Source organism: Branchiostoma lanceolatum, chromosome 7 (genome assembly GCF_035083965.1).
Source record: "Branchiostoma lanceolatum isolate klBraLanc5 chromosome 7, klBraLanc5.hap2, whole genome shotgun sequence".
Taxonomy (NCBI): domain Eukaryota; kingdom Metazoa; phylum Chordata; class Leptocardii; order Amphioxiformes; family Branchiostomatidae; genus Branchiostoma; species Branchiostoma lanceolatum.
Window position 1 is genome coordinate 13,045,097 of NC_089728.1, and position 13,146 is coordinate 13,058,242.

Genomic DNA, 13,146 nt, shown 5'->3' on the forward strand with positions numbered 1-13,146 from the left:
TAACACTATATTCTTATGACTTGTGTCCCCAGGGCTATTTTTATAACTCAAAACATGGAGACATTAGCGTAGAATTATGAAAGTCTAGCTGGAGATATTTTAGCTCTTTGTAAATGTATTTTTATATAAACAGGAATTCTATGACTCTCTATCTTCTACTAACCAACCTCGATGCATGCTTGAATACACTTACAGCCGGGATAAGGGCAAACTGAATGTTACAATGATAATACTGAGCAACAGTAGGGAGTTTTCTCAAGCCTGATTCTTCCTTTCCAATGGTTTAGTACAAGGTTGATGGGAACCCTTTTATCAATATTTATCAAGTTGTTACCTTTATCTGATAATTAACCAAAGTTTGGACAGTGTCCTCATGAGTTTGACCCACTTTTTTGACGCACACTGATCTTTAGGACACCTCGCGTTGGGAGCGGGTCAAAGGTATTTAGAGGCTGACACTCACTGCAGTCCCGGTTCACCTTGAGCTGATGGGCTCTGATGCATACTGCCTCCTTTGCGGCTAACGTGAATTTGATATGGTAGGCAATCTTTTGAATGTCATCTTCCAGACACCTTCCACCCACTCCTGACGTTTGATGTCCCTAAGATCACTGTGCTTCAGGAAAATGGGTCAAACTCCTGAGGCAAAATATTTTGGGTTGTATGAAGAGAGAACTTAATATTTATCATACCAACCCGTTCTATAATTGGAGTTAAATCAATATTGCCCCCCCCCCCCATTTCTATTATCTAGCATGAAATGGTGATCTCAGAACTGTATACGCCATTGACTCTGATTCTCAGTCTCCATTTTGATTTTTTGTATCATCACGTCATAGCAACTTTTAAAGCCAGGTCATGCTTCTGTTTTGTACCTTAATTTAGTGTCAGTGTTGTATTAGCAGTCAAACATTGAATGAATGAGCAAATGAATAACAGGATGAACAAATTAATGATCCCACGGACATTAGGTTGTCATATCAGTCCATGTTCCTTGTCACAACAGCTATAATGACCACTCCGTTTTAAGTCTAGCTCATGAGAAACCACATTGAAACACAGGTACCTGGTAACAAACATTACACAACTTGGATGACACTCTTAGTTTATGGTAATCTTAGACTGTATTTGCAAGTGCCTAAATCAAACAAAAACTTCTATGCTGCTAAAAACCAGTGGAGCTGAGAAATGTTAAACATACAGTCTACTATCATGGCATTGTAACATATCAGACTTGTGCAGGTTTATTGTTTTCAGGAACTTTGTTTTCTGCTTGTAATCTGGTATTTTATCTTGAATTCACACAGATTCGGGCAAGACAAACAATCTTCTGTCATAAACAAAGATGGTCTTATAGCATTGATCATTGTGTTTTAAGGGAATGCCGTTAATGCCAACTCTATATTACAAGATGTAAATGGTTTCATCAGGTTAGTAAATCAATCCAACATAGGTTTCTTGGGTACACAATTCTATGCCGACATTTTGTCAGCTGCTCTTCCGCCTTCACCTTGAACTTTCTCCTTGCAATATTTATATAGCGATAGGAGAAGGAGAAAGTTCATGTCACCCTGAACTTTCTGGTCATGTTAGAGAACGCATCCTTGTGATATTCCGTAACGAAATGAGAAGGAAAAAGTTCAGGTCACCTGGATGAAGGCAGCAACTACTGAAACGTCGGCAGGGAATAGATAAGGTAATAACTACCTAAGAATTCTTGTTGAATCTATGATACAAGTTTCACAACTTGAGTGGTTCCCAGGGGGTAGCCAGGCTCCCTCCCTGCTCTTTTATAATCCAGCCAACAACATCCAGCTTCTCCCTAAACATGTATGCCATTCAGCAATGGATGGCTGCATGTTGGGGAAAAAATCATGGCTGGTGGCTTCAGGGTACGCCAAGATCAAAACGCAGACATTTAAAGTGTTTTGAGTGAACGCTCTCGTTGCCTTTGTTCTTTACTATACATACAACATGACTTCAGGGGGTGAGTTAGCCTACTTACAACAGGGAAAAGGTCAAAACATTTTCGATTTATTTTACTTACTGGATTGGGATCGACTTGTTGTGCCTTACGGGTTTGTTCTTACACTAGGTATTAAAGTTCTTTATACACAACCAAAACCAATTGCCTGCCAATAGTCACCGGCAATTTTAGTAGTCATACCACTACCATCCTCCGGGCAATGATGACGGGTTCTAATTCCCACTGCTCTAAAGAAGGTTACTGAGCGACTACCAAAATGTTGTCAGATAATTGGTACTGGTTGTGTTCATAGAATGTTGATACCCAGTGGTTTATGTACCTGATGAACCTAAGTGTATTCACCATTGTGATCACAGTTTCAGCCTTTAAGAGATAAAGATCTGACTGATACCACCCAGGGCAGTAATATACTTCAGTCTGGCTGGTAATGAATCTACTTCTGACTGTTATTATCTGTGTCTATATTGTACACTAGCCAGTGTATCTGCCCTTCGGCTCAACACACCAGTTATTATGGACTCTAAATCACAATTTCCCCCACAACAATTTGATTGCCAAAGTTCTTTGATTCTTACAGGAAATCAATCGAGAAGGGTGGGAAATAGAAGATATATCATTTACATTGGTGTGGCGTTATGGTGCATTTGTCAACTTCTAATTCAACTTCTTCAATTTGTTCAACTTCTAATCTGAGTTGTGTATCTTTTGATTAGATACACTATTTTACTGATAATGGTGGTGATTTGTAAGGTACTCAGAAATTGTGTAAAGATAAAACAAGACAATAGACAAATATATATTTGAAAATGCATGGCAACAATATGTACACAGCAGAATGTAACTTGCAATGTAGCAGTGTTAGATAAGGATTTTATTTTAAGAAATGTATTAAGACGTGTTCACCTTTTTGTGAAACTTGTACCATGACATGATCTGGAAGTTTTTTCCTGAATCTGCTTTGATACTCAAATACATGTTGTTGATCTCAGTTCTTATGATCTTGCGTAATATTTCATACAATGTCATGTTGCTAAGTTTTCTAGGGTAAAAATCTTTTTAAGAATTTAATTCATGTACATGAGAAAGTAAAGGAAAGGAAAGTAATCTCAAACCAGTTTACCTCAAATGAAAATGAACCGATGAGCTAATCTTCCACTGGTCATGACAGAGAAGACAGACGCTATGTACAGTATTTACAGCCTCATTGTACCGGGGAGATTCTCCTAGCTCTTTTCGACAAGCACAATGAACAGTGGACCACAGCTTAACGTCCCGTCTTAATAAGGACTGCGACCCTTTCTGGTAGCGTGCATGTACATGCTGCTCATTCAGTTTATTGTTCAACCAGGTTAATGCATCTCAGGTCTAGACTGTGGCCTGTTTTTCAAGTACCCCGGGATGAAAATTTGATGAAACACAATGACCCTTAGGCCTTTACAGAGATACTCAATATTGGACTCATATTTTCCAATAAGCCCAACTAGACAACTGCGTAGAAAGGGTTTTTGACCTACATGTAGCTCCAGATATGGTAAAAAAAAGAACATTGATACCAGTGAACCAGCAAAGCCTGGTGTATTTGGCATTCTCAGATTCCCAAGGGAGTAAAATGCAGTTTGTTTCCCCAAATCTTTGAAGGAGGATAACTCCGAGAGAACGAGTGGATTTTCATGATAGCTCCTGACGGTAGCTTGAGCAGAGATGCACGTGATCAGATGCAAATGTTGTTTGATTGAAATGCAAGTGTGACCCCCAAAAACTCTAGTTAGGTTCATTCACCCTTAGGTGACACACTTAATGTCCTCTGTAAAAGTTCTCCACACCACTCTGGCCTTCAGGACATGTTTTACAAAATGTAGGTCACGATTTTCCAGTCCTAAGTCCCCTCAATCGGTTTTCTCAAGATAAAAAAAGGATGACCCTGGATGCCAGAAACTCTGAACATATAGCTAATCTATAGGTTTATAAGGCAATAATTGGCACTAGTCTTGCATATCTTAGAAAATGCTCCTTTATACCCTTTGCTTGCTTTTGTGTATGCACGTTTATTCAACGTGCCTTCACTTAATATCATCTCGATGTTCAAAATTTGATCTAGTTTTTTTACGAGATCACTTATGACATAGTATAAGTAAGACCCTTGAATGGCCTTACATTTCTATTACATTTCAGGGGGACATGCATACTTAACACTGGTGCATCATCAGCAGTTGTTCCAGCCTGTGTGTGTTATATGGTGTGCACTGGGGCTTTCGTTTGTAAACCAACCCTCTTTATTCGGGACGTGTGAAGGTTACATGTAAATGCCACATGCTTACGCAGACTAGTGCATTACAAGTAGTATTGTTTTTTTTTTTAAAGGTAAAGCGGTCATCCTCAATTGAGGGGAGGTATGATGTTTTTCTTAAATAGTGCAATGCAGCTTTGCTACAGCTAGCGTTTTCAGCCAAGCACACAGGGTCACACCTACTCTTCTCGATAAATGTGTCGGGTTCTTTAATGTGCAGAGGTTTGATACATGCAGCTAAATCCTAAAGCTCCTTCATACACGGGGCTGCTGGTTTTACTTCACTTTCCAAAAGAACAAATGCGGTCCCTTACAGTGTCCGAGCTAGCTGGGGCCGACCCTTGGAATCGAACCCCTGCCCATGATCCACACGGCAAAACCTGGGATTGTACAAGTGCATTTATGCCGAAAAAATATATCGAGCCCTGATGTAGAAAACTTCCAATAAGTTTCAGGTAATGCAGCATAGTAGACGAATGTGACCTCTTCTGAATTGATTGATTAAAAAGCACATCTCTCCTCCATTTCACAAAACATACTCTAACCTTTCGATCTAGACAGCATACTAGGGCAGTGGCTTTTAAAGATAGGCTGTGTTAATAGCAATACATTTTGAATATCTATGTGAAGGGTAATTGTGTTTCATTACGTGGGGGTAGCTGAAAAACAGGTCACAATCTAGAGATGTTTTTACCTGACTGAAAAATAAAGCTGAATTGAAAACTATTCCAGACTTTGATTAAAAGCCTGCCTTTCCCCACTCTCCAATCGATACTTCAAACTTGCGCGACAGCTTTATCTACCTGCATGTGGGCATCCATATAATTAGAATTTGGAGCGCCAAGAAGTAACTATAAAACTAAGCTGAATTGAATTGAAGACTGTTCAAGACTTTGACTTAAAGCCCTGTCTCTCCCTGCTCTCCCGTAGATACTTCAAACTTGCACGACAGCTTTACATTATGTGTATCTGGGTGTCCATGTGATTAGAATTTAGAGTGATAAGTAACATGAATGATCATTTGAAATTTAAAGTCAAGAGTGGTGCATGATCTGAATTTCAAGTTGGTAATTTATGACATCTGATGAGATATTTACCTCCACAAAAAATGGATGTTATATTTTAGGCAGCTGTTTGTGTGTGTGTGTGTGTGTGTGTGTGTGTGTGCACACATGTGTTTGTGTTTGTGTGTGTGTGTGTGTGTGTGTGCACATACTTGTGTGTCTGTGATTTCAATAATATTTCATGTAGCATGTCATATATGGCAGACTGAACATAGACAAATACAAAACATGCAAATAAGGGCCTAATTTGCATAATCAAACCAAATATGCCACAACTCCTTAATGGCAAATGATGGGAATTTTATATCTGTGCCATGTGTTAGTAAGTTAAAGGTGAACATTGTCATGCATAGATTGCATAAAATTCTGAACGGAGATGAGTAGTGTAAAATGCATAATTATAAATGCAATGTGTGAATAGTTTACATGAATTCGTGCAAAATGAGATTCCATTTGCAGCCAAATACAACGCTCCCTACAATGATTGTCTACTAGTATGTCATAAATATTTATTCCTTTTTAAAATTGCATAGTAACAAAGTATACTTGAAAATTAGATACGCTGAGAGACACGCTTATGTGTCTCGTTACCTAAGGTTATATCTAGTTTCATGCATCAAAGGATGGGATTGGAATGAACATTGATTTACCAACTAGAGCGTGAGATGTTCTGGACGCTGATGTTATCCAGACCCGCGGTGTAAGTTGTAAGCGACCCACTTGCTTAGCCATATGGATCGAGTTCCCTGAATATGTCGGCGGGTTGTTCGATCCTGGGTAAGCCCCAGCTCGAACACGTTGTGAGGGATAGCATCCGTCATTTCGGATGGTGACGTAAAGTCGACGGCCCAGTGTACGAGGGAGCTTCAGACGCTAACCTCAGGTGTCAAACCTCAGCACGAAAAAGAACCCAACACACTTATCGAGAAGAGTAAATGTGATCAGATGTGCTTGGCTAAAAATGTGAGCCGTGGCGAAACCGCATTGTACTACTCGTTACTTGAAAAAGCATAATGTTTCACCTCAATTTAGGATGACAAAAGACGAAGAAAACTATCATCCAGTTACATAAATGGCCTATTTTTCGTATTGTGTTACTTCTCCTCCCATCCTAGATAAGCACACTTCAAAGTTAAACCGCCAGTTTCTTTTCACTGCACTTTCTGAAATCACGCCTACGCCGAAAATAACCGGCAGTATTGTGCTTAAAAATAGACTAACCTTTCAAGACAAATTTGAACCGAATGAAGTCTGATGATCAATTAAAAACATTGTTGTCTTCTAGAATTCATCATCTTGGTTCTTTGAACGTCTTCACTCTCATCTCTCATACAATGACAGGACTTGAAATATACCTCTGCATACCACATTGGTGGAGGCATAATGCAAATTACCTGTCAGACCGGACACATCATGACTGTACATATATGTACTGCTCTGTCAAGGAGATTTTAGAAACTTTCGATCAGATCCACGACCACATGTTCCCAGTTCAGGGCTGATGCAGGTTAAGCCCCTGGCACACGTAGCCGACCAAGGCCTCCCAACCTTCTCCAGACCATGGTTGGGAGTTAGTCTTAAGCAAGGTCATCTGTGGTTGGGGGTTGGTTGCCTATCAGTCTTTGAAAGTCGTCTGCGCCAGCTGACTATGAATTTTGACAAATCAAAGTCAGGGAAGTCATATTCTGCTTGGAAGTGATCGGAGTAGTGAACTGGAGCCAGTATCGGATTGATTCCAGGCTACTCCCAACCAACCGTCAACCTTGGTTGGGCCGGGGGTGGTCGGGGGCAAAGTCGTGCAAAGGTCCTGATCAGAATGTGTGACAGGGCCTTTAGGTACTAGATGCAGGTAGAAATGGAAAATACATAATACATACACAGCTTCAAATTTACCCACACTAACCTGCAGGTTAGTGTGCCCTGAGCAATTTTGAGCCCTGAATTGCTTACAACCCCTGATGCCTTGTTAGACAGTGGCTTTTTAGTACACAAACTGTAACACATTGTTCTTGAATCTCTCTGTGAAAGGCTCCCACAAGAAGTTTGGTTTATGCCAAGTCCTGTGAATTAAGATCAAATGCTTCAGTGAGACCCTAGACGTTACATTATCTCAAAGGATGAAAACATGACCCTTCCCGATTGACGTTCTGACCAAATAAGGTTCAGCAAATGTCTGAAATGCATCTAAACAGGAAATTAGGGACTAGTTTGATTTAGTACCAGCCGAGGGGGTGAAGTGCAAACGTGCCGACCAAGGACAGTGGTTCCCCTCAGGTAACATAAAGAACGAGAAAAAGCACTCAGCACTCAAATCGCACCGCTGAGCAGGAGGAAAAGTGTTTGCATCCTGGTAATCTGCCAATAAAATGCCGTACTTTGACTCCTGACGGGCACAATGCACCATCTTGGGTTGCAACGTTGATATTTTGTCTGATGGGAAAGTATCTGGTTTTGTTCGACGGGCCTGACAACTGTTGCTGCATACAAATCAACCTTCAGCTGGCTGCACGCCTCGTCATCATCAGTCGGTCCATCACAAGTTTCGTCCAGTGCTATCAGGGCTCAGGTCACCCTCCGCATCCCCCAGCAGGTTTTGGACCTAGGTCAGGTAGCTCGTCTTCTGATCGACAAAGGAAGGTCAGTTAATATCAAACTTAATAAACACCTTAATGGCATAGATATCAATGAACCAGCGCAACGATAAGCCATTGCGTAATCTTCAAATGTTCACACTGTGCACATAAGCTGACTTAAGCTGACGCAAAACAATCCAAGCATGCTGCACTAATGAAATGGAAGTAACCCATTGCTCTTGTAGTTCATCATATCAATATTTTATGTGAAATCTAACCATCAAATGATTATCTCCATTCAATATTCCAATAGATGACACTTTAGAAACTCTGCTGATCGACTGAAAGATATGGAACTGTATAACCAACAAATAAACAAGTAAAACAACAACAACAGGGATTATAAAATCTCCAAGCAAGGCGTTAAAGACAATCCTTGCTCCAAGCAGATATTGGATGCACAATTGGTTTTTGATAGGTTCGCTTTTGAAACAGTCAACTGTTGGGCTGGAGGGCTGTCAAAAAAGCCGGCTGGTCAAAAACCTTTAGAACTGTCCAACCCAACATCTGCTTGGAGGTTAGGATTGGACTCTGGAGAAGGATGACGTCAACGAGTGGTCTTCGAATGCCAGGCAAGGGATAGATGCTTGTTGCTTGCCCAAACCATGTACTAGACTACTTTAGAAAGAATTCTAGAATCTACTGCAGAAAATTCTAGAATTCTTACATGTCCTTAGATTACTCTTCAATCCATAGATTTATGTGGTGTCCTTAAATTACCCTTTTAGCAGCTGTCAATTCCAGACGGAAACCTTAACAGCAGCTTAATGTAATGGCGAAACCCCGAAACGCGTAGATCTTGAGAGGAAAGACTTGTTGTATTGTCTCTTGCTGGCTTTGGACGTCATCGGTCGCACTTGGACGTCCCTCTCCAAGTGGCTACATATAGTTCGTACGCAATCATTGGGACGGCAGCCAACGTAGCTTGGCCGGGCAGGAGCAATGATGGGTACTCTGGCTACTTCTTATTGGTAACCGGTAAGCTGTAAGTCATTGGTATACGCTGTAACGAGCAAACGGAATGGTATGAAAGCTATGGAAAACACAGCGGATGAATCTGGAATTCGTGCCCCGGAATCACAGCAGGTTCGAGACCTTTATAGCGTCAAATCACGTTCAGGACGCAAGTTAAGTGCGTCACTATCGACTTCAAGACACGCAAGGTCTCCAGGGTTGGTTTTGAAGGTGTACTTGACGCAATCTGGGCGCGATAGAGGAAGAACTATACATAAAGATGTCACTCCGTAGGCCCTCTAATGGCCAATAGAATGACAACTACTGTAACAATGGAGAGAATCTACCTGTACAGTCCATGTAGCAATCATAGAGGCTCTTGAGACTTGCTGACGTGATAACTTTGTCTATTGATATTCCTGTTATTGTGCAGAGTTGCTCTCTTTTTTTGTAATGCAAATACATATTGGAAATCGATAATGCAGGTCTGGAAACAAAACGAGTGCTTAAGTTTCTTTGCGTGTGTTTTTTAACTATGATAAAAACGGCTTGAGGTCCAACAGAAAAAGTATGCATACATATGTGGGCCTGGTCTAGTATTCTTCGCAAAACTCAAGTTCCTGTCACACATTCGTATCCTTCTCACGGCTTCCCTTCCGACCACTCCCCACCAAATTGTGGCACTGTGTTTAGAGTACGTGGAATTCATCTTATTCTAGCTCCAGTTCGCCCCTCTGAGTAACACAAGGAGGGCATGTTCCTCGTCAGTGGAGCAGCAAATCATAACGTATTCGAAGCTAAGGAAAGCTAAGAGTTCTGCAATCTCTCTTTCATGTCTTTCCCCACCATGTACGAGAAGCTATCCCTATCCGTCAAGACTTCAAAGGTTTATAGCAACAGCTCAGTCCCTTTGATGTGTTGAAACGCGATTCTTTTCTTTTGTGTCATGCCAGCCATTAAGTCGCTCACAGATCCATTTGCGTGAGAGTTCTCTAGTCTGCGCCTTTATCAAATTTCTTGCTCCATCTTTGATCTGTGTAACCCTAGGAAACTAATTTGTTTAATGGGACTGGGTGATCTAGTTTCTTGTAACACAAACACGTTTTGATGTCTCACATGCACAGTACACTAGTTAGGGTTTAGATTCAAGGCGAGAGCAAAATACATTGACTGAATACTGTGTCAAACTGTGGAACTGGGTGTCTGAATTTTGTCCCTGCCTGTATGTTTCTCTGCATAACAAAAGTTTTTGTGGCTAGACAAGTGTTAACCCAACTAATGTCAATAGATTAAAAAACCCTTTGTAAAATCTCAGTGGGGAAACTATCGGGTTTAGTGGCACAGAACGATAATATGCCGTTCTGTGGCATTAAATCTTTTTTTCAGTGAATAACAAAGTTCTTTTATCCACAACCAAGTATTTACTCGAGCCAACGTTCCGATGACTGTCTGTCATCTTCATCAGGGCAATATTCACTGGTTCACTGTGCACTGAAGGTAGGCATTACGGCTAACAATGCACAATCTATTAATGTAAAGATACTTTACGTTTGGGACTGCATTGTTAGCAGTATTACAAAGCTTCAGTGCACAGTGAACCAGTGAATATTGTTCTGATGAAGATGACAGACAGTCATCGAAACGTTGGCTCTTGTAAATACTCGGTTGTGAATAAAAGAACTTTGCTATTCAGTCATTCTTCAACCTGATGAAATTATTCACGGATCCATTTTTTTCAGTATGCATATGGCAACATTTAGGTGGAACAATTACTCTGTTTACAGAAGTGTTTTGACAGGCGCAACAGACTGACTAACAACAACATGACCGACCGCACCCTACGCTTAGAAATGAACCGCCAGCAGAATCGATATCATTGAAGTATCTAGGCAAATGTGACGTTGGATGAATGTCATGACTGTAACTACATTAATTCTACTTTGCGTCAAGCATACAAGTGTATCTATTCCATCATTGCACGTTCAAGTTCCGCTCTAACAGGCACTGGAGAGAACACACTCATCATCGTAAATTAGATTGAAGGCAATCTCAGGAGGCAGTGCCGATGATTAAGTACGTTTTCGTAGGCTGTCCGTATCACAATCAAGCCCACTATTTGATTTATCGTTACTTTGTATCCACCTTCGTACAGTCTACTATGCTCATCTCGCCAAGCGTTCGGGATCGGGAGAATATGAGTGAGGCGGTACCGGATTTAGTTGGACGGCTCTCTCACGCATGCCATGGCAACTTCGTAAGAAAGACGTGTGATGGTGCTTGTACCATATAGATAGCCCAAGAAACTGGTTAATCCAACTCTGCTGTTTTGTGCCGTTTTGTCAACAAGATGCCTACTCCAGGATTCATGTCCTCTGAGGCTGTTATCACATTTAGAAATATCTATTTTTCAATGCACATATGCACTTATCTAAGATTTGCTAATTGGAAGAGGACCCTTCATCTATGTTAGCGGCGCCGATGGCCTGGGGCTTAGCGAACATGGAATTGAGACGTCATAAGTTCAATTACCGACATTTTCTGACTGGACGTTGTGTCATCTGGAAGCGCACTTGAAACGGCTTTCCTCACTCCACCCAGGTGTACATGGATACCTGACTTCGGTGGAGGAGGTACAAGGCGGTGGAAGTAGAGATTTGGGTTCCACCTTCCAGCATCGTGCCCTAGTCACATTAGAAAATCAGTCCCCTGCCCCTGCGTCCTCTACAAGGCTATATGACATTGGAACTTTGCGCTCTTTTATCAGATTGAAGTAAGCTACGTCATTACAAAAAAGTATTGAAGCCCAAATTGCTCCACGACATATCATTTGCAATGCGTTGAGGCGTTGTACGAAAATGTTAACGCTATGAAAATCCTCGCACCCTAGCTTAAACTGCTTATAGATGTCATTACCCAAACTCAGTATTAAGGTGCTATGTGGTTATGTTATGATCGGTGATTTGACCTTGCTGTCGTGTGAGTCACCCCAGTAGCTCTGTGTTTTGGACAGCCGCGATTGGCCGCACCGACGGGGGGTGGGTGGTAGAGAGTGATCGATAGAACAGCATGCCCAAATGGAATGGGCCCAATCTCTCAGAGAAGATTCCTATTTGATTGTGGAAACGAACGTGCCGTTGTTTGAGGTTGAACATCATGGCCAGATAGCATGGGCCCAATCTCTCAGAAGATTCCAATACGCCTATACTGTAGGCACGACCGAACCGTTGCTTAATTGAGGTTCAACAGCGCATGGCCAAATGGCGTGGACCTAATGTAGGAAACAGTCCGTCTGCTTCGTCAACCTTACGATTAATGATGCTAGCACAGAACGTTCTTATCTTTATTCCAATCATGCCCACACCTGCCTTGCTCTCGCTAAGAATTAGGGCGGGCTTTCATGACGCCTGGGATTCGATTCAATGGCTGAAACGCCGTGAGGCAAGGCGTGGATGAAATTGAAATAGATCCTTTCGTCCACGTTCTAGACTATCACTCATCATCTACAGATCATCTACTTGTCATCTACGCATAACCATCATGTGCACATCATCATCATCTACACATCGTCTACTCACCATCATTATCTACATATCATCTACACATCATCATGTACACATCACCATTACACCTTATCTACACATCATCATCATCATCATCTACGTATCGTCTACTTGTCATCGTCATCATAATCATTCTGCTAACTTTTTACAGAAGTCGCAAGTTTACGACGTTACACCTCCAGTTCATATACATAAATCTTATATGACCTCTAGCTACAGCTCCACCAAATGATACCATTTTGACGACATCGGCTAGCAGCTATGAATAATAATGGAATAAACTAGTACCTTTTCATTATACCTGCCAGCCTGTCAAACTGAAGAAGACATATTTGATGATGCCCTAGGACCTGTAGTAACTAGACGTTTTATGTATCATTTATTTATTGGTTCAGCACGTACAAACTTTAACAATATCATTTTCAAATTTAGGAAAAAAGAGGTCAGACGTCTACACAGAGCTTTCTTGGAATTGGAACCACGATCTGACCAATATATATCCCCCGGAAAGTAATTTGCTGAGCAAACTATGTTGTTTACGTCAGAAATATTCGGAAGTTGGCTCTGATTGATGTCTCGCATTACGTAAACACAGACCACGCTATTGGCCTTTAATGCTGTGGGCATTTTCCCAAGCGTGCCTAGTCCGACTTGTTTCATA